The sequence below is a fragment of the Panthera tigris genome, chromosome D4, assembly GCF_018350195.1.
Source record: "Panthera tigris isolate Pti1 chromosome D4, P.tigris_Pti1_mat1.1, whole genome shotgun sequence".
Lineage (NCBI taxonomy): Eukaryota > Metazoa > Chordata > Mammalia > Carnivora > Felidae > Panthera > Panthera tigris.
This window is the reverse complement of record NC_056672.1, coordinates 3,950,130-3,972,572: the sequence shown is the minus strand read 5'-3', so window position 1 is coordinate 3,972,572 and position 22,443 is coordinate 3,950,130. Positions and strand designations below refer to the sequence as shown.

General features: G+C 58.2%; 1 long non-coding RNA gene across 1 annotated transcript; it reads left to right on the top strand.

The window, feature by feature from the left end:
- The first annotated feature begins 12,115 nt into the window (after window positions 1-12,115).
- LOC122233132 lies at window positions 12,116-16,973 on the top strand. Its single transcript, XR_006210605.1, has 4 exons — window positions 12,116-12,776; window positions 12,973-13,210; window positions 15,422-15,517; window positions 16,433-16,973. It is a non-coding gene; the product is annotated as an uncharacterized LOC122233132 (long non-coding RNA).
- The last annotated feature ends 5,470 nt before the right edge of the window (window positions 16,974-22,443 follow it).

Below are 22,443 nucleotides of genomic sequence, written 5' to 3'. Positions count from 1 at the left end.
GCTGGAACACGCCGGGTGGATGGCATGTCTCACCAAAAGCCTGGAGCTGCTAAGCGCCTCGAGGTCCCGCCCTTCCGTAATGAATTGGTGGGACAGGCAGTGTCATTTGCTCACTATTTAATTTTACTGGCAGGGAGAGCGCCCGAGCCCAACATCACCGGATTACGTATTTGGAAATGAAGAGCTTTAGGTGTGCATCCGTGACCTCTTGCTGTGCATCACGTCACCCCAAAACTTAGCGGCTGAACATACAAATGGTCGTTTATGACCTCTCATGGTGTCCGTGGGTCAGGAATTTGGGAGCTGCGTGGCTGGCTGGGTCCGGCTCTTTTGCCATTGCAGGCGGGTGTTGGCTGGGACGGTAGTCATCTGAAGGCCCAAGCGGGGCTGGAGGCTCCACTTCTGAAGTGGCGGGGGTGGGGGGCGTGCCCAGCTCCTTCCCCGTGGGCCTCTCCGTGTGGCCGACTGAGTGTCCTCATGACCCAGTGGCCAGCCTCCCCCAAGCAAGAGATTCAAGAGACCAAGTAGGAGGCTACAGTGCCTTTCGGGGGTGGCCGTGGGAGCCGTGGACCATTACACGCCAGCCTTGATGCAGTGCAGGGGGAGAGGGCCACAGGAGGAGCGGGTCTTGGACGCTGGCTGCCAGAGCGCAGTTGCACTTTCCTAAAAAGCAAACGACGTTGGTGACTGCTGCTGGCCAGTGAGTTCGAGTCAGGCCATTCATGTCCCATGCAAGTTCCTCTCCCTGGAGGAGGCGTGTCTGGCTCCTCGTCCATAAGCGGGCTCTCACTTCCCCTGGTGTGACATGAGAGTCGGGTCCAGAGCCTGACAAGTGCCCCTTTCTTTCCCTCCTCGTAGCCATCTCGTATCTGCTCGGTGGCACGCATGGGAGCAGTGGATGAAAAGGGGACTTTGATTACTATAGACCTTGCGTGACATCCTCAGAGTAGGTCCACACTGGAGAAAACTTGGCTCAGGGTGACCCCACCTCCAGGGCAGAGGCAGACACTGGCGCCCAGCTGCCCTCCACTCCCGGTGTTTGTGGTTTAAAAGTTAGTGCCCCCTCCCCAGAGGGAGTGCCTCTGTCAGTTCATCTTTGACGAGCCCCACAATCAGTTCGTTGAGTTCTTTGCGCTCGGCCCCAGTCGTGTACCGATGAGCCGTCCAGACAGGTGCTCGGATAAAGTACATGACCGTGGTCAGCCGTCTGAAAATGCGCTCGGGACCCCAGTCCACAGAGACGCAGGTGTGGGGGCAGCTAGCTCGGATTTTTGCCGAGTTTCAAATATGCTTACAGGTTACACGTCAGATACGTAATTTGGTCTAAATTATTTTCATTCTTCCGAAAATCAGCTTTATGTTTCAGAAGCAGGTCTTCTGTGTTCTACCAACGGGGGGACAGACAGTTCAGGGTAACACAATGAGTTGATGCATCCCGGGCATGAGTTGGTCACTGGCTACGTTTCTCTACAGCAATTCATTGGTAGGGCTCCCCACGTGGGAGGTTGTTTTTCAGACAGCTCGGCTGGGTCCCTGTAAGTGAGATGCGGGAACGTGTCCTTTTGTCCCAGTCCACAGCACCAGGCTGGGCCAATTTCAGTGAAGTGACACTCTTGGGTGGACAACGGGGCCTTACGGGGGCCAGCTGCCCTCTGCCAAGCCCCCTCCCTTGGCCTCAACAGCCCTCCTCCCGACGGCCTCGTGAAACTGCAACAGGGGACGGACGAGGTGACGTTGGCACCGTGGGTTCGTAACGAGTTGGTTGCGGTGGACGTGGCCTCCAGCACAGATTCAGATTAGGCACTCCGGAACCATCTTTATCGTGCCTTACTGTCCACAGCAGATATATTCATGCATCTAAGGATAAGCTATCTGATCCGGGGGCCGTGCCTTCTTAATTTATTTAATTATACAGCTGAACTCATCGTCCGAAGTGGGTGCGATTATGTGAAAGTTGTCACGGAGTGACTCCCTTCGCTCACAGTGTTGGGGAACAAGCGCTTCCGTGCCGTGGGTGTGGGGTCCGCGGGCTCGTTACATCTTCTCCGTACATATTATTTAACTTGGAGGCTAGCTGCCTCTCATGGAGTGTTTTGTACGTGGGCGTGTTTGCTCCGTGTGGCATTTTGCCAGGGCCGCTGTGACAAAGCACCACGGAGCGGATGGCTTAAACGTCCAGAGCACATTGTCTCGCGCCTCTGGAGGCTGGAGGTCTGAGACTGAGGGGTTGGCGGGGCTGCTTTCTTCTGAGGGTCCGAAGGGTCTGTGCCAGCCTCCCCTGCCGACCACGCGTGGCCGGCCTCTCCCGGGGTCCTCCTGTGCCCGCCTGCGTGTTGGCATCTCCTCTCCTTAAAGGACACCAGTATCCTTGGATTAGAGCCCACTTTAATGACCTCCTTTTCTTTCAAATACCTCTTTGAGTGCCCTATCTCCAAATACAGTTGCGTTCCGAAATTCCTGGAATTAAGGCTTCCACGTGTACATTTTTGGAGGACACAGGGGCGCCTGAGAGGCTCAGTCGGTTAAGCATTCAACTCTCGGTTTCACCTCAGGTCATGATCTAACAGGCCGTGAGTTCGAGCCCCTGTGCTAACAGTGCGGAGCCCGCTTGGGCTTCTCTCTCTCCCTCTCTCTCTGCCCCTCCCCTGCTCACGCTCCCTCTCCCTCACGCTCTCTCAAAATAAATAGATAAACTTAAAAAAATGTTATAAAAAAAATTTGGGGGGAGGGCACAATACAGCCCATTTCCCTCTGCTTAGGGCAGTTCAGCGCTGTTTCGCTAACCATATAGAGAATAACTTCCAGGTTGTCTTTACACAGAGAGTAAGACTATTGCCCCTGCATGATTTGGCGTCTGATGGGCCCTGTAACTGGGGTGTCCTAGAGCGAGGAAGAGATAGACTCATGTAGATCGCGGAAATATGAACATAGGGAGACCCTGGAGGTCAGTGCTTGTTGAACCTTAACAGCCATGAGAATCACCAAAAAACTTGTTAAAGCCCAGATGTCCGGGCTCACCCTCCAGAATGTCTGCTTCGGGGGGTGTGGGAGGGGCCCAAGAATTTTAATGTCTCGCTGGTTCTCAGCCGTTGCTTGCTGGTGCGCTGGCTTGAGCGGCGTTGGGACAGTCCATCCGGGGGGCCCCCACGGCGCCCCACGGCGGAGTAGTCAGGTGAGGGGGCCTTACGCAGGGGAAAGCAAATGGACTTTCTCCCCCCTTGGGGTATTGACTCTATAGTCAAAAATCTTGTGAGCGATGGTAGGCAGGAAAGACGAAATGAGACGGGTCTCATTCCCGGGAGATGTGCGTCACTGAGCGGGTTTCAGGCATGTCCCTTTGGAAACTTAAATGGTACCTGCGGCTCGGCCGGGACTCTGAACCACTTACGAATGAATGTCATTGAGTCCTGGTGGAGAGTAAGCTCCGCTGTCATTTCTCAGGGTCCTTGACCTGCGCCGGGACATTTGTGGGCTCCCTACCCGTGCTGGGAGGGGCACGGGGCAAACCCCACTCGGTTCTTCCCCCCCCGAGGTTCACCCAGCACATGTGCGTGAGGGTAAGATTTTGGAAAAATCTCATCCCCCCTGGACCCAGGCGTTATCTCCAAGAGCAGCTAATAGCACTGACGGAAGTATCAGAGTTTTCTGTTGTGCTTGAGGGCTCGTCAGGACAAGTGGTTAATGGCCTTTCTGCCCAACTTGGCCAGGACGCGGTCCGTCAAGCCGTAAAGCAAGGGGCGTTGTCCCTGCCGGTGACGGAGCCGGTGCCTGTGTAAAGCATCAACCACTGTCGAGCACGGTGGGGTGGTGGGGTGCTCACTCGTCTGCAGGGTCTGTGCCGATGCACCACGCTGGGCGGATGCACCCTCGTGACTTTGAGGCCGGACTGGAGCCCTCTTCACTTACAGGTCCCCCTGGCGGGCTGGGTCCTGGGGCGCTAGGGGGTGTGAGTGGCACATCCCACTCACGTGGGAGCCGGGGAAACGGAACCAGCATCTAGACCCCACGAGTCACGAACTCCCCAGCCCTCCAGCCTCTCCGTATGGCGGGAGGGGGGCACCGAGGTTCTGGGCGCCTGCAGCACGGTCTGCAGCCCTGTCCTCTGCCCTGAGTGTGTCACCAGGGCAAGGAGATGACCCCCTCCCACGTGTGGCCGAACAGTGAGGCTGCAGGCGCCCGGGCCTCCCCGCCTCGTCCCCCCAAGGCATCCCATAGAGACCCTGCTACGAGAAGGCCCCACTCACGGAAGCACCCCAGCCACGTGCCCTGGGCTCCGTCTACTTCAAGGACGACACCTGCTGACTCCAGGAGGAAGGACATGTGAGCCGGACGTCGCGTCCAGCCTCCTTTCCCCGGAATGCGCGTGGCGTCCAACACGTGTGGGGAGACGCCGTTTACTCAGGACAGATGCTGTGGCCCAGTGTCCGGGCCCTGGGACCCTCCTGTGGCCCGCGAGGGAGCTCCGGGCAGGTGTCTGCCCAACCATGGGCCTTCCTGATTCTACGCGCCTGGCGTCACGATCTTTGTGAGCATTGGGACACCTGCAGGACCCATGAGAGCCCCCACCCGAGTCCCTGAGGCCCGAGACCGTGCGTTTCCAGGCAGCTCCCAGAGGGGGCAGAGGCCACTGGCTGAGACCCTTACCTCCCCCCGACCCGGGTGGGGGTGAGCCAGCAGCCTCTCCGGTCTGTGGGCTGCGGGCCCGTTAGAAGGCACGCGGAAAAGGCTCCGCGACCGTCAACAGCTATTACCGTGGTTGCCTCACTTATAATACAGAGGGTGAGTGTCCCTAATCCGGATGCAGAGAGTTCTGTAGATGTGGGGACCCGATTCCTGCGCTGATGTTATGGTTAAACCGTGCGTGAACCGGAACCTGCCTGATTCTCAGTCATCCGAGATCTGAGGGACCTTGCTCTGTGCACTGGCCACGCACTGCTGTGCGTCACCTCGCCAGGTCTTCATGGGACGTGGTCGAGGTGGGGGCACACCTCCGGGGCGCTCAGGGGAAGGGGCTCGGAGACGGGACGTGCAGGTGGTGCCGGGTTGGTGCTTCTGTGCCGCGGGTCCCGTCCCCGGCAGAGGGCGCCGACATGCGTTCTGTCCCGGTGGCGCAGGGCTGGCGGCAGCTGCGACCAGGCCATGTGCTAAAGGCCTCTGTCCTCACACGGCCTCGCGTTCGGCGGCAGCCTAGTCCCCGCTAGGTGGGAGAGGACGCTCCCACGCCCCGCGGGCGCCCAACACACGCTCACACGCGTGCCCACGCCCACAGCCCACACTCGTACATGCCGCTTGCACTAGGAGTTCTACACAGTGCCGGTGACGACACACTCTTGTCCCTAAAGTCTTCCGGGTGCGAATCCCAGCCAACGGCGTCCCCAGACCGCCGATGACGAGTACGTAAGCTGCAGATGGGCGCACGGCCGTCCCCCACGCGTTCACAGGCTCCGTGCCAGTTCCGAGAAACTTCAAGGGCATGTTCTCAACGGTCCCGGCGCTTCAGGCTCCCCGCAGGCCCAGCCGGCGTCCCCAGCGCTCACGCGCTCTGGTCTCCGGGTGGCCACGGCAGGTGGGAAGCGCCCCAGGATGCAGAGTGACGGGAGAGGCGGGGCAGGAGCGAGTCCCTCAGCGTGACCAGCTCCCGCCTGCACTTGGGTCTGGCACCCCAAACAGTGCCGCGCGTCGGACGTGTCGGGTGCAGCGTTTTGTCTGGCGTGTTCGGACTTCGGTTCGTATGTGACCTACATTTCATTTCATGACTGTTGCAGACGGTGGTTTTCAGCCTGGCCTGGCGGGGGCCCGACTCTTGCCTCCTGTGCTGCACGGTGGGCTCCACGTGGACCCCCCACGCGGCTGCAGGCGCCCAGCTGAGCCGCCTCGGGAACCGCCTGATGCCCGCGGGGTGCCACCCTGCGAGCGCTCCCCGCTATACTGCCCTGCACAAATCAGGGTCTCTTCGGGGGGCTCTGTTATGATACCACCCACCTCCTCCACCCTCACCTTGTGCAGGTCCAGCCCTCGGGCCTGTGTCTTGATCCCCGAAGGCACACGTGGGCTCCCATCGTGGCCCCGGTGGCAATCAGTGCGGTGTACCCAATATTCCCACGGCTCAGTCTTCCCGGCTCCGGGAGGGCTTACTTCCCGGCCCTTGTTATCGGCCGATACACCCTGGGCAGAGGGGATGATGCGAGTCGGTTCACGGCGATGGTATAACTGTCTCCCGAGTCCCTCCAGAGCTGTCTCTCCTCCGGTGGCGATGTGGGTCCCCTCCTCCCTCGGTCCTCCCTGTGTCCCTCCTCCCTCAGTCCTCCTCGTGTCTCCCTGATAGCCGGGAGCATCCACGGTGCAGGTCCCAGTCTGAGGCAGGAGAAGACCAGTGTCCCAACTCCAGGACAGCCAGGCACAGAGCAAATTCTCCCTTCCTTTGTCTTTTCTTGTCTTGTCTTTTCTCTTCTCTTCTTTTCTTGGTTCTTTTTCAGGCATTCAACTGATTAGATGCGGCCCACCCCCACTGGGGAGGACAATCTGCTTTACTGAGCCCACTAATTTAAATGCTAATCTCCTGAAACACCCTCAAGGAGACACCTGGAATCACATTTAATCTGGGTGCCCTGTGGGTGGTCAAGTTGACACAAAATGAACCGTCACCAGGATTTGTCTTTCCTTCCATAGCTTCATCTTGGGGTGCCTGGGGTCTCTCTCATTGTTCTTGGTGGGGGGGGGGCACTCAGAAGCATTCTCAACTCCATGGGGCTGCTGAGAAAAGCTTAGGATGGTCTCTGGGCACGCCTGAGGGTCTCTCTCGGGGGACAAGCCCTATGAGGGCGAGGAGGTGTGCCTGCTGCTTGGCAGCCAGAAGGGTGTGAAGGTCACTCCTCATCCCGGAAAACGTGCTCCAGGCTCCCCGGAGGGAAATGGAGGCTGGCAGGCAGGGGCCGGCCCCCACAGGACTGACGGTCCGGCCACAGACTGGTCCCTTCCTGTCCCACAGGGCCACCAGCCACCACAACCCCATGGTCCTCCTCCTTGGACAGGTCGAGTTCTTCCCCTGCTATCTTTCTGGTCTATGACACACGGACGGTGGTATGGCCCCCGTCGTTCGTCTTCGAGGGGCAAACTCTCTTCGGTGATTATTTCTTATGTTGACAGGCTCTTCTCTTACGGATGAGAGCTTTGACCGCGGATACTATCGTCCAAAAGCGGGCTTCTCGGTCGGAAGTCAGAATTCGCATGTGGCTCTTTCTTCTCTGCTCAATTCCTTCTGCAATAACCATCTTCCTAGAGAGCCTGCCTGACACGAGGGGAAGGGACAGGAGGAAGCGGGAAAGGAAGGCACATCTGTTCGTACCGGAAGGTGGTCTTCCCGCGGGAGGCTGGGGCTGGGGATGCTGCTGCCACAAGGGACGGGGAGGGCTGTCCAACGTGCAGCCAGCCCCCTGCCCCCCTCTGTCCCATTACGTACTTTGTGTTTCTATTAAGGGCAAATCCTATACACAGTTAGGGAAAGTTAAATCGGAGTGATAAGCTTGCCTCCCCGGAGCGGTCGGGAGCAGTCGGTCGCCTTGTACACTCTGGACAGGTTTTCCCATCTCTGCTCATTGGAACTGACAGCACTTTGGAAAGGATTTCTGCACCGCCCCCCACCCCCGTGTTTAGACTGTCGCCCCATTACTTTCTCTCCTGATCGTGCTTTTAACGATCAGAGCGTGCCTTCCTCAGAGTCTCCTGTTCTTATCGGGTGGATGGTTCGACCCTCCCTTGGTTTTTAGGAGGCTGGCACCCTGCTGCTCTCACTCAGAGGCTTTCAGTTCATTAGGTGTAGAAGGAAAGGGGCTTTTCGATCCTTCTGCAACGCCACCCCCTTTCCTCAGCTGTCACTGTTGGCTTGGAAATCAGAAAAATAATCAAAACGCTTTATTTTAAAATCTGAAAACACTACTCTCTGTCAATCATCTCAAACTCTGGCTTGGGGTCCACAGAGAAAAAGAAACAGTGTCGCAGAGACAGGAACGCGGTGGCTGGACTAGACGCGCAGGGACCAGAGGACCGCTAGGGAGCCGGCCAGCCCTGCACCACGTGCTCTGCACGAGGCACCCCCTCAGGGAGTCCTGGGACGTTGCTGTTGGCTGCAGGGGAGGGGGGCGGTGAGTGCGTGCTCCCAAAGGACAACCGGGTTCCTGCATGAGCATGGGGCGCACTCCTGGGACAGGGAGGCCCTGGCAGTGAACCTGAGACTGCCTGGCCTTTGGGGCGGGAAGTGAATCACATCTTCACGGTCCCCAAATTTCCAGCTGGAGGTCGGGTGAACCTGGGAACATAAACCGCCTCCCTCCTTAAGCAGATTCACTTACAAAATGAATGAATGCTCCCCTGGTGGAGAAAAACGTCCTGGAGCCTGCAAGTACCAGTTAATACGGTGTGCATTATCTACTGAATGCATATTAATGATGCATTCATGCATATTAATATGCATTCAACAGAAGTGGTACTAGGAGGTTATGTTTGCACCAACCAAAGAATACAGACACTCAGTCTTTTGAATTTGCTCCGGTGAAAGCCTCCTGGGATCTACTAGCTTTTGGGGTTTTATTCCCCTCGTGCACTGATTGAACTGGTCGCTCATGGGGGCTGGGTTTGGGTGGTTGCTTGCGTTCTTTCGACAACATTAGCTGTTTCACGGGGAAAATGCCCGTGAAAGCCCCAGCCCCTCGCCCCGGTGAGCAGGAGTCCGACACAGGCACCATCCACAGAGGAATGCACAGATATATCGCGGTACGGTGCCCCCCGCAGGGTAAACACTGGGTGCGGCCAGGACGGGGTGAGCTCCAAGTGCCTGACAACATAGATGGAAACCTTGCACACGAACCTGAGCCCGAGCAGCTAGGCAGCAAGTACAAGCCGGGTGACTCCACTCATGCACAGTCGAGGGAAACTGAGCACTGTTAGGAGTTGGGGTCGGGGTGACGCAGGTGCGGTCACGTAGCCAGGTGGGGGCGGCCTTCTATGTCTGCTGCTGGTGTCTGCTCTCGTCCGGGGGCCGAAGACATGGGACGAGCACGTGGTGAGACCCAACCAGCCCCGCACTTAGGAACCGTGCTACATTGGTGCGCGTTGAGTCTTAGAGTCAAGAATAAGAGGAGTGAGGGTGGGCTCTGTCGGGTGAGCAGATCAGAAGACCCCCCCCCCGCCCCCCGCCCCGGGGGGTCTGTAGCAGGGAGAGGCCTTCATCAGATGCCACCTTCCTCCGCCCAGTCATGCTCTGGGCTGTGTATCCTTTCTGCACGTGCAAGTGACAAGCTTGGGGACAGGCGGGGACGGCCGGCGCAGACTGAGGTGGTATCCCTGAGTGCCCCCAACGTGGGTTCATGGCTTTGAGGTCACCAACCAAGGGGGAGAGAAAAAGAATATCTCTGTTGTTGTTGTTTCCAACAGTATGACTCTGTCGGAAGGATCCTGTCCGGACAGGATTGTCCAGAACAACAACCACTCCCAAGCTCATCTTGTCGCTTGAAGTGGAAAATCCAGGGTTCTCCTAGAATGTATGTAACGGGGGCGCCTGGGGGGCTCAGGTCATGATCTCATGGGTCATGGATTCAAGCCCCGCATCGGGCTGTGCCCGACAGCTCCGAGCCGACAGCTCGGAGCCTGGAGCCCGCTTGGGATTCTGTGTCTCCCTCTCTCTCTGCCTCTCCCCTGCTCCCACTCTTTCTCTCTCTCTCTCTCTCTCTCTCTCTCTCTCTCTCTCTCTCAAACAACTAAACATTTAAAATAATTAGAATGTATGCAACAAGACAAAGGGAACAGCGTGTAAGGAGGCAGAGGTGTGAGGGGCGGCCCTGGTCCCACGGCTCTAGGAGGAGAGACCCCGGAGGGAAAGACAGCTGCGAGCCTCCCAGAGCCCGGGAAACAGGCTTCCAGCCGCAAACGTTTTGGGGGTTATATTCCCGGATTTGCTATTATTATCCGTGGTAAGGGGTAGTTATAGTGGTAGCAGCAGTGGTTTAGTTCAGGCAAAAGTGATCCTCTGAATCTCCCTCTCAGAAACCCTAAAAAAAAGAACCATCCTCCCCCGATAAAAGAGGACAAACCAATTCAAAACTCTCACTTCCTCATTCCTGTGCCGAATCTCAAGTGCCCTTAAGGAAAGAAAAAGACCACTGAGACACCCAGACCTATTTTAAGAACAGCAGGTATTTCTACGTGGGTGCTCTGACTTATTTGTAGGTCAGAAATGGGATCGCAGGCTCGCAAAGCCCTCCCCACCTGGCGCTCTCTCTGCACGGTGGCTGAGAAAAAGCAGCCACAGGTCTAAGCAGAGAAGGCCGTTTTGTCCTTCTTATGATGAAATGCCAAGAATTGACTAATTTATAGCATCTATGTTGATATTATACACAGAGGCCAAGATTGGAGCTTAGCCCGGTCTTTTCTGGAAACGATTCCTTTGAAATCAGGAGGTCCACTTAAGGAAAATAAATGTTTTACGTGTTCCCTAGTGATATGAATCACCACTGCTTTGTATGGCTTCCTTTGCCGAGACTTCATTGGAAGCCGCGGACGGGAGTTCCGTTCCCATCCAGAGTGTGGTGGTGTGTGAGTCCCCTCCGAGAACCGTGGGATTTCACAGACATTCAAATCCGGGGATTCCCCACGAGCAGTCATTGCAGTTTTGGAGGTTGAATTGACCGTCTGGATCATCTGGTCCATCAGCTGTATGGGGACCAGGTCACCTGGCCCAGGAGCCACGGGGCAAGACCCCCCTAGAAGTGAGGTCGCCGGGGGGGTGCTTTGCACCAGGGTTGACACCTGCTCTGATTGTTGCCGCCCCCCATATTCACACGCTGCGTTTCAACAAACGTGTTTGCACCTGGCAACATTTACCAAAGCTAAAGAGAGTTGAGAACCACTGACCTCTGGGAGGTCTTTCTTTTACAACTGAGAAAACGGGGGAACATGCCAATCAGGGGGTCCCAAACAGACAGGTGAGGGGAGCGTCCATAGCAGTCAAACATCGGAGCCAAACGCTTTGAATAAGTGGTGATCGAATTCAACCCCGTGGAAAAGCCCGTACGGCAGAGTCAAGTCTTCAGGTTGGTTATCACGAATGTTCTCAAGGGGGTTGGAGGATATAAACGATCCATAAAGCAGGAAAGGCTTTAATAGTAGAAAATAGAAAAATAACCAGAGGACTTTGAACTTTGTCAAACAACCATTAGCAGTCGAGAGGCTCCATACGAAAACAGACGCGACAAGAGAGCGAATTCGCGAACGGATCATGCGCTCACAAGGACAAAGAAACGAAAATCGAAGACAAAAGTGGCCCCCCCGGGGGAGAGCTCCTATCTCGGCTCCTATTTGCCGAGATTCCTGGAGACGAGAAAGAGTCTCGGGGGATATAGCCAATTAGGGAAGAGAAAAGCATTGTGAGAATGTTCTCCGTTCTCTGCAGGGCTGGCCTCGCAGCCATAGAGGTGAATGCGAAAACTCACGCCAGTAATCTAAAATTTTAGTTTTTCTTTGCCAGGAATGGCATTAAATCACAAGCACGCCACGACAGGTCAGGAAGGACTGTGAAGGCACGTGTTCGACTTTGGAAGCGTTGAGCACGCTGTCGCCCGGCTGTCTAACAAGGGTCACACGTTTCACGTCGCACGGGGTCCTGTAGGCGAGGAACGCCTGGCAAATTCCTAGCAGCAGGCATTTTAACATCCTTGCTTTGGAATTTCAAAGGTAAAGAGGGCTTGCTGAGGTTTCCAGAGAGAGAAACAAGAGTCCGTTTACAAGAAATGGACGTGTTGGCCGAGCGGGGTAAGCATCCTGTCACTGACCGTGGTCAGGAGCGCTGAGCACTTTGGGTGTGGGTGCGGGGGGCCTGCAGGGCTTGGGTGTGGGCGGCTGGTTGTGAAATCCTCCCCCCGCCCCCGGGGCGTCTCCTTACAGAACCGGCGGGGCAGGGCCGGCTCTGGAGCCAGGCCACGCTCCTTGGACGTGCGTGCAGGACCGTCCATCCGGTAGGGCTGCTGGTCGTGTGCCCAGCCTGGGGACACGCTGGGACATAGCATCTCACTGCTCCAGTGCCTGGATGCCACGGCTCAGCAGGAACCGGGAGGATGGAGGGGTACAGGGTGGCGGGGCTGTGACGGACACAGCCGGGACTGGAGGACACTGGGGCTGCCCTGGGACACCAGGTTTCCCGTGTCAGAGGAGGGCCAGGACAGCTCTGGGTGCCCCGGATTCGCACGCGGGGGGGACAGCACCTATGCACACACACGTATTCAGACATACATCTGTAGATACACAGGCACAGACAGACACAAACACACACAGACAGGCAGACACACACAGCAATGGGAACTTCTCCTCCGGCTCGTCAACTACAGAAGTACGCAACTTGCTTTGGCCAACATGAGGAGTTGGTGAAGGACCCAGGGAGTCCGGACGCTGCTGTCGGCTTCTCCCCTGGATGCCCTCGCGCAGACGCTGAGGAGCAAAGCCGGCCTCGCCATCCAGAAGGAGGGGCACCCAGTCACGGAGTCGGGGCACCCAGCGGGCAGGGGAGAGCTGGCTGGCTGCTAGGTGCCCGCGCACGGTGCTCATGCGGCACCTGCTTCCTGCATGTGTCCAGGGAGGGGACAGAACACGACTCCCACCCTCGTAAGATGTACAGCCTGACGTCCACCACACATGCACCTCAGCTTAGATGGCACATCACCGTCCAGGACCTGCGGAGCCGAGGGAATGTCAAGGACTGGACAGCAGCAGTGGAAGGCGGGGAGGCTCTGGTGGGCTGGCTTCTCGGGCTGGGGGAGCACAGCCAGGGAGGGGGCCAGGGCGGGCAGATGGGGCGTCTTCACTGGGCGGGCATGCGGGATGGCTCCACGCCTAAGACCCCAGGGACACGTGGGGTGACGGGACCGTGAACGGGTTTCTACACTGCAGGAATTCTGTGCAATTTGAGTATGCTTTCTGGATCTTCAGTAGGGGACTATGATCTACAGAGGTCTCCGTGAGTACGCAGCCACGGGACATTGGCTTGTCCGCTGAGCAGAACCGGTCCGGAAATACCGTCGTGAGCAAGTGGCCGAGGCAGGGATGTTCTGGCAGGTGCGGGTGACAGCTGGGGGACAGGATGGGAGTGTCCCGCTGCTAAGGCACACAGAGCTGATCCCCCCTGCCCGGTCAATGGCGGCGGAGCGGGAAACCACCGCTGGCAGAGGTGAGTCCCTCACCCGCCTGCTCACAGCTCTCGGTTGGACTCCTGGAGAAACCCAAGTGTAGGGAGTGCCCCTCGACCCACGGTCAGGAGGAAAGGAAAAGTGACCTCGTAAGGGGAAAGCATGCCTTTCTAACACAAGCCTTGCTAACTCTAACACAGAGCCTAACACACCGACTCTGAAGGGTCAATGTCTGTGTGCAAAACGGAAAGCCACATGGTGGTCTTCGATTCTAACTTTCAAATGCCTGGAACCACCCACGTGGTGAAGGAGGATGCAAAGGACGACTCGCTCTGGTGGAGCGAGTTTTGCTCATGTCTCGTGGGTGGGGACTTGTTCTTGGACCAGAGGCTCGACGTGCACAATGAAGTCTCCAAGTCTGGTCACTTAGAAAGAGAAACTAATGTGCATTGATCACCCACTCCAGGAAGGCTGTTCTGCCCTTGTGGGAGCAGGTGAACCAGGTCTGCCTTAAAAGTCTGCCCTTCCTGGGGCGCCTGGGGGGCTCAGTCGGTTCAGCGTCCGACTTCGGCTCACGTCACGATCTCACTGTTCGTGGGTTCGAACCTTGCGTCGGGCTGTGTGCTGATGGCTCAGAGCCTGGAGGCTGCTTCGGATTTTGTGCCTTCCTCTCTCTCTCTCTCTGCCCCTCCCCTACTTGTGCTCTCTCTCTCTCAAAAATAAATAATAAACATTAAAAGAACAGGCCTGCCCTTCCTCTCCACCTGCCTTGGCTGGACACAGGAGCTCTAACTGCTATCCCTCATGCTGCAGAAACTATGCTGAGGCGGGAGGCACTATCCAGGACACGAGCTAAAGTCCTGCACCGAACCTCCCTGTGCGTGGACGGGGACTTTGCTGGGAAGCATGAGGGTTGGAACTCGGCTCTTGAGTGGGTGGCTTGGAACACACCACGGCGGTGTGCCCGGCAGCAGGCAGAGGTGCAGACAAAACACATTTAGGGTCTGTGTGCCTCCCTCCGATCGGTGCGTCCGTAACTTGTCAGTTAGCTGGAGGGAAAAAAACCATAGATTTCAGCAACCTTGACCTTTCTCGCGTGTTTCCCTGGGTCTGTCCGGGCTGAATCAACCTTGACTTCGCTTCTTGTCCGGGAATCCAGAGAAGGCAGGAGCGGGCCTTGTAGTATGATTCCTGAGGGGCCCTTCCAGCTCAAACACGCGGCTCCCCACGACAAGTGAGCACGCTTCAAGGTCAGGCTGGTGGGAACGAACGCGTGCCAGGCAGATCTGTAACAAGAGGACATAAAGAAACCTTTCCCATTCCCTTGACCGGCCAGCACCTCATGGCGCGGATTAGAAATCGCTTCCCCGAATAGAGTCGCCAGCTGCCAGCCACTTCCTTTGAAAATAAATCACCGACTACATCTTTTTACACCTGTCGAGATGTGATTTCCAGTAGCGAACCCAGTTGGCGGCTCTCATGCGCCTGTGAAAACAGGCAGAACCTAGATGCGTGGCTGGGGCTGGTGAGCTCCTGCCTGGGCGCAGACTGCCCCCTGGTGGGCGCCCGGGGAGGGACACAGCGAGCCCGTGGTCAGGCCAGGTCTGAAAGGGCTCCCCCAAGAAATGAGCCCCCTGGGGGGGGGGGGCGTGGGAACCCGCTCCACAAGCCACGGGCAGGCCGTGGGCTCCTGTTTCCACGTCCGGCCCTCCCTCTGGGGTGGGACTCGCCCTCACTCTAGCCAAGCACCACCTGCGACACTCCTGCAGAGATGCTTCTGGACCCTCTCTGGGCTCCAGGAAACTTCCTGCTGGTTTTTTCTTCTCTCTTCTGTAGTTCTCTGCCTCTCTGTCTCTGTCTCTGTCTCTGCCTCTCTCTCTCTCTCCCACACACGGAGGACTGAATCCCAGGACGGAAAATCCCCACATACGAACCTACCTGTCAGCCCTCCCAGGGTAGGGTCACACTGGCCTTTGACCTCCAGCGCCTTTGGGCCATATCCCCTGGGAGGGGCTGGCTGATAGCAGGGGCCTGCATGTTGGGGTTAGAACTAATGACCTCGGGTTTCGGGGGCCTTGCGGGGCCAGAGAGCAAAGCCAGAACATGCCACCCGCGTGGGACACGATTGCTCCACAGACCTGGCTCGACAGACCCTGCGGAGAGGCAGCGACGACAGCCAGGGAGCCGCGGCGTGTGGGGACATGGCCGTGGGAGGAGCTGACTGTCTGACCTGCCATTGTTCCTTCTTCCAGGTGGGCGGGGACCTCAGGAAACACCTTCCAGGGCCTTCTCCTGTCCGCTCCCACCTTGACGGCCTGTGCCGACCACCCCCACGTAAGCACACCAAGGTCAGGCATCACCGCCTGGGCACGTTCGCACCCAGGGCCTGGCTCCCACGCGGGCCTCCCCTCTGCCCGGTGGCTCCGTGTCTCCACGTGGACAGCTGGTCCTGCTGCTAAAAGCCTGTGGTGTGGGGCAGACCTGGAGAAGCAGGGGAAGCACCCTGGGTTCTAGCAGAGCCCCCTCCTTGTCCGGGTCACTCTGGCACCGGCCTCCACTCTCCGCGGCACCTGCTGTCCCCGGGTCCCCGAGGGAGGGCCGCAGACTGTGAGAGGGTTGCCTAGGTTGTTAAACCCAGACGCCAGAAGGTCAGCGCCTTAGAGGGCCCGCAGTACTCAGTCCTGGAAGCACGGGGCCTGGGGCGTCCTGGGGGGCAGGACCGACGTGCCCCGCCAGACTCTTCGAGCAGCAACTCCTGGTAAAAGTGATCTGTTTACACACACACTGAATCGGAGATTTTCTGAGTTCGAATATTCGTCAAAGACGAGCATTTCTGAGCCGAGAGGCCACCGTGGAGGGGTGAAGGGCGCAGAGGAGCAGAACATACAAGCACGTGCTGCCCGTGCTGTGACCTGCCAGGGCCCCGCACACCCCCGGGGGGGGGCATGTGCGGTGGCCGGCAACCCCGGCCTGTGCCAGCCCCGAGGCACACGTGGGTAATCCAGGAAGACTTGGGTGGGACAGAGTGGCAGAGGGGGACTATACTTGCTGGGGGGGGGGGGGGTCCTGGGCCGGCAAATGTCCCATCACACAGCACTGTGCCTGAGCCGGCCCTGAGCGGGGCACTGGGACACAGGGGTGGGCGGCATCCTTTGTGGTGTGGGTGGGGTGCTGCCCCCCCCCCCACTTGACCCTGACCCTGACCCTACCCTTCCAGACTCGGGGGCTCTGTAGGGACAGTGTCCTTTCTTCTGTTTGCTCAGGCTTCTGGAAGCCCCCAAGCGTGGGAAAGAGCAGGAGGGGACAGATCAGACCCCCTCAGTGGCCAATGGTGGTGTCCTGGGTACAACCGGGCAACAGCTCTCAGGATCCAAATGCAAGTGGCTTCTGCCCTGCTGCTGTGCACATTCACCACGACGTGGGACACACCTGAGTGAAGGCTCCCTGTGCACCGGGTTCTTTGGAAAGGACCTCCAGGCAGGTGGTTTTCCGGGACGCTGACCCAGAGGGGGAGTCTAGGAGCGGGTGTCCGTCACCGAGGGAGCGTGTGTGTCGGGACTGGACAGAAGGAAGGTGCCCAGCAGTGTCCCCGCAGGGGCTCTGGGGCCGGCAGGGCCCAGCAGGGCCCAGCAGGGTGGCAATGGCCAGACAGGCACAACCCTGTGTCCATCGGGACCACCCCGGCCTCTCGCAGGAGGCCCAGCTTAGGCCACGAAGCTCCTCTTTTTGGGCACTTCCCGTTTGCCTCTGCCCACACGACCTCCGCCCAAGTCCACCCTTCTCCTCCGCCTTCCCCCTCCTGGCTCCTCCTGGCCCCTCTCTCTCTCCCTACTCAGGTTCTTGCTATCCTATTGGCCGTTGGCAGAGACGATTCACCAGAAAGCTAGCAAGTATAGTCCTCAGTGCCCAGGGTTCGAATGGGCTCCCCCAAGATCCTAGAAGAGGATCTAACAACACAGTCACGTTGTTTACATAAAACGTCCCAAAGGAAGAGACCGTATCTGCGGTCCCTCAAGACAGCTGTCTCCTTCCCTCCGCGTTCCCCGGCGGGGACTGCTAAGATTCTGGGAAGGAAAGTTGTGCTGGGGGTGTGGACAGCCCCGGGGATGCGTCTACCTGGCCTCCTGTGTCTCCAGAGCATTCTTCAGCTCCCTCCAGCTGGACCGCCACCCACTTTACTGAGCATCCGGCTTGAGATGGGAAGGTGGCGGGAGATGATAGATAGATAGACACATAGGTAGATGATAGATACATGGATAATAATAAAGAGATGATAGATATATAGATAATAGATGATAGATGGCTAGATGAATAGATGATTGGTGATACATGAGACAGATAATAGACGATGGATAGATGGATAGAGATGATGGACAGATGACTGATGATAGACAGAAGGTGGAGCGTCCCCTTGTGCCAGCTCTGGGGATGCGGATGTGCAGGAGGAACAGAGCGGGCGCGGCCCATGGAAGCTGCGTCGCGGGGGAGCGGGGAGACCACCCGTCTGGAGGAGGGTCCCCCTGGCGGCCACGCGCCTGCACAGCAAAGCTTACGCAATCAGAGGTGCGCGCTGCTGTGGCTTTTCCTTGTCGACGGAATGGAATTTGCCACAATCGCCGTTTTCTTGAGCCAAACCTGTAGCCATCCCACCGTCAGGGCCGTCTGCCGGTGGCGTCGCACGTTTTGCATCTCGCGACACGCCGGGCCCCGCTTTGGCTCCGCGCGCGCCTCGGCCGGAGGCGGCCACGGTGGTCCTGATGAAGTGTGCTTTCTCGGAGCCGGCTGGGCACATCGCGTGTGTGAGCTGCAGACCCGCGGGCTGAATCTGGCCTGGCCCGTGGGAAAGCCTCCGAAGATCTTTAGTTCCCCGCTCAAGGGAGTCAGTCATCCGAGGTTTCCAGGACGTCCCTGGTATCCGTGTAAGGGAATGGCTTCGGGCGCAAACTACCCCGGGCTCTGTTCACTGCTGGGCACCCCCCACGCCAGCTGGGGACACAGGTTCTGGTTGTGGCGTTCGAGGCCGGGCTCTCCTGGATTCTTCTCCCGAGCAAGGCCTGGATCCCACATGTTCCTCTGCGTCATCCTGGGCCAATCACTGAGCCACTGTGGACACGCTGGGGCCCCTTACGGCATTCTGCTGGCGACCACCCCATGAGCCATCCTGAGAACACTGGGTCGACACCACTTGGCCTCGAACAGAGGAACCCAACCTTCTGGAACTCGGGTCTGGCTCTGATCCTCATCTTCCGGTCCCAGGTCCCCAGTGGTTCCGTGTTTCCCGGGTCACACAGGGTGGTGAGTCACGGACCTACCTCCCGGTGCACCCAGAGACACTGTCAATGCCCGTGGCCCTGGGCCCCTTCCAGACCGGTGGAGCTGAGGTCTGGGAATAGAGGCAGGGCACCTGCAGTTTTAAGGCTCCATTGAAGACTCTACAGGGCAGAGGTGCCTGGGTGGCTCCATCGGTTAAGCGTCTGACTCTTGATGTCAGCCTAGGTTGTGATCTCACGATTCGTGGGATCGAGCCCCTCCGTCGGGCTCTGCGCTGACGTTGCGGAGTCTGCTTGGGATTCTCTCTCTCCCTCTCTCTCTGCCCACCCCCCACCCGACTCGTGCTCTCTGTCAAAATAAATAAATATACATCTAAAAAAAAAGACTCTATGGTGCAGTCAGGCCTAAGGAACAGGGGTGTTAGATCAAGAAAGCTGAGTCAGCCTCTTTTCTGAGTCATGGCCTTTCATTTGTGAAATGAAAGATTAATGATGACAGCTGTCTCAGAAGTTGGTTGCTTTTAGACTTAAACTAGAAAGTATGCCTGAAAGCATTTGCCACCTGTGAAAAGTACCGATGGAGTATCTATGACAGAGCCCTGCATCCCAAACTAGTGTCCCAGGCCAGCTCGCACATTTGCCCGTGTGGACAACGCTCGGGCGTTCACGCCTCATTCGGCGTTCTTACCACGAAGCCCTCAGTCCAACGCCACTCTCGAGTGCCATGGACGGATATGGTGTCTACCTGCTTTCTCTCCCGGCGACGCTTCCGAGAGCTACCCAGTGGCCTACGCTGTGTGCCCAGGCCGGGGAGGCATCCCTCCCTGTCCACCAGCAGTGCGGGGTGTTCCTTCTAAGACCCACTGTGGCCCCAGGGGCCCACGTGAGGGAAAACATATCTGTCGTGAAGTCTGCTCTGCCGGTTGGTCTGGTTTCTCAGGGGCGGGAGGACTGATAGTCGTTGCAAACGTCCAATTCCACGGAGAAAATGCCGGCAGGTCTGCAGAGAACAGGCCCCTGTTCTCGGGCCTCTGTGCTGGGCACCTGGCCAGCGTCCCGGGAGCCAGAGTGGGGGCAGGAGAAGCAGGCCTTTCATCGCAGACTGAAAAGGGACGATCCAGACGTTGGGGGTTGTGTGGGACGGGGGCTCACTTGGGGGGTGGGAGGGGAGACCCCTTCTGCATACCTGGGACCAGTGACCGAGTGGGTTCATAACAGAAAGTGATTTTCGTGCTAAAAGGAGCATTAGGAGCCCAAGAAGCTCAGGAACAAAAAGATACCAGTTTATCACAGTCGCACCCACACGGTCCTGGGGGGATGTCGTAAAACGACGCAGGCCCCACTGGCCGACTCTGGGCCCTGTATTTGCAGACAGAGAGAGAGAGAAGTGGGGGCTCCAGATGGACTGACTCCCCCACCCTACATCAGAAAGCAGCCGTGGGAGACCACCGCTTGTGCACAAGAGCGCCCAGGAAAGACCTGGAGGCAGACTGCTACGGAATGGGGCGAGGGGTATCTTACTTGCTTTTAAGGGAAGAGAGTCCCAGAGTGAACACGGGTCTAGGTGTTTTGGTGGCAGAAATAAAGTCAATTAAAATGGCTACGTGTTCCCCCCAGGCTTTCACTGGGCACTGCTTTTCTTCGGGGGGAATCTCCCTGGTGTGATCCTGCCCATCCCGGGGGGTCAGCCTGGCTCTGGAGTCGGCCTGGATCCGGGCCCGCTGATCCCCCGTGGGTGTTAGCTCCCCCCGTTTCTGTCTGGACTCTCTGCCACGTGCATGACCGCCTATGCACGAAGATGGAAAGCAAGCATCTGGTTTCTTCCTTCTACAGGGTCGAGGCGGTCTGGTGTGCTCGTGGGGTGGCTGGTGCCCCTAAGTTGTGACAGTTGCCCGGGTGACCGTGCGCTGCTAGATAAGCGTGGGAACATAGCCGGTGTCCAGAAGTCTGCCGCCCCGGGCGCCTTCAGCCCCCGGGACGGTCTCTGTGGACCTCCAGGCGCCATGTGACGGCAAAGTCACTTCCCCGACTCGCCTGCTCCATGAAACTCCCTTTCTCTCTGGCCCAGCCCCGTGGTAAGGGCCCGAGCTCAGCCTGGGTCCCCTCCCTGTCCACTGGCGGTGAGGCTGTGGCCTCCCTTCCACGTCCCCTCGGCCCCACGTCAGGAGGGGAAGGACTCCCAGCAGCTAGTCCCAAGCAGGGAGTGTTTACAGCACTGGATTCCGGCACATTCTGGCATCCTCAACGGCCTCTGGAAATTCACAATATCCTCTGATACAGACACCGGCCGGCTCTTTATCGTGGTGAACGAGGAAGAGTCGTTTACGGACAATTTGTGTTTTTCCCTCACTGTCCCACCGTTTAACGATAGTCGTGGAAAACTGAGTCATCTCCAGACCTCAAAGGCTGCAGAGGCATCATGTCTTATGACTCATGGCTTTGGTAAAATAACGCCTAGCTAAAAAAATAGCTCCTGGAACCTTCCCGGCTGAGTGGCATGTGGGCAGAGAGCATCACCTGCTCAGCTGACGCCCCGCCAGGGGGCGATGACCAGCAGCCCCCGGCCAGTGAGACGGACTTGAGACCAGCACAGACGGGTGGGCTCGGCGCAGGGTGTGCTGGGAGTCCGGGCGATCTTACTGGATTGGGTGGTGGTGTCTCCGGAAAAGTGTGCTTTTCCCTCTGGGCGAGTTTTGCAAAACTCCAAAATAATAAGAGCTCTATGTAATGAAACACCACGTTACGTGGCCTGGGCCCTCCAGGTGATCAAGATTTTCTTTTCTGGGAAGGGGTGATTGATTATGTGTGTTCTGGGCTGTGTGTGTGTGTGTGTGTGTGTGAGAGAGAGAGAGAGAGAGAGAGAGAGAGAGACAACATGGTGTGTAAACAACCAACATTAGAGATCAGGACGGGGCTGGTTCTTCAGCTAATAACTCGGATAACTGAGCTCAAGGACACGCGCTGAGGGTCCCCGTGCGATGCCTCCGTTGTGCAGTCTCCCAGCGTGTGCGAAGAACACCGGCCCGTCTTGCTAACAGACACTGAGCACAACAGTGGGTCTGTGGTCAAAGGAGTCGGGAAAATGCTGAGCCGGCCAGAACGTGTGAAAAGGTCTTTGTGGCAAAGTCCTCGAAGTCTGAGTGGGCCACCGGGCCCCGGGCCCCGGGCCCCTTACTCGGGGAGGGCTGAGCCGGGCGTCCCAGCTGTTCCATCAGGGAAAGTGCTGGTTGCACAGCACAGACTCACAGGTGCAGGAAGCCCCATGGGGGTGCTTCCCCGGCCTCTCTGGGGGCGCGCAGGGTGGCAGGAGGGGGCAGGGCTGGGGCCTCACCTCCACCTGGCTCACGTCGCCTGAGGAAGGGCGGTGACTCGGGGACCCGCTGCCCCCGAAGCAGCGACGGGTTCCGCAACTGCCGACTAGCCTCCGCGTCTGCGCGCTCACGGGTGTCGGCGCGGGAGGGCGGGCAAGCCTCATCCGAGTTTCGGGCCCCACTGTGGTTGGTGCCGGGGACCAGCTGTCTGTTTTGTTCTCTGTTGCCACGTCTTGGGCACGTACTGCTTCCGGAGCAGCAGGCCCCGGGCCGTTTGGCAGTCCGTCCTTCCGCTCTCGTGGCCGTCCCGCTCCCAGGGCCACCAAGGGAGCGTGAGGCCAGCCCACCCAGGCCCCCGAACCTCTGCCTGCCGGAGCAGGGGACCGTCAGTGGGACCGGGAGGGAGGCTGGTGGCCAGGAGAGGCCGAGACGAAAACAGCTGCCGGCACATCCCGAGGCGGGACAACTGCCCCACGCTGGCGGCGAAGGGGTCACGTGGGGTGCGGTTCAGTGTGCCGTGTGTGTGCGTGTACACACGAGCGGTGTGCAGGCGTGTATATGGTGGGCACCCATGTGCCCGTGGACATGTGAGCGGCGTATAGGCATGTATGTGGTGTGTGTGTGCATGGTGTGTGCACGTGTACACGTGAGCGGTGTGCAGGTGTGTATGTGGCATGCATGCGTGTGCAAGGG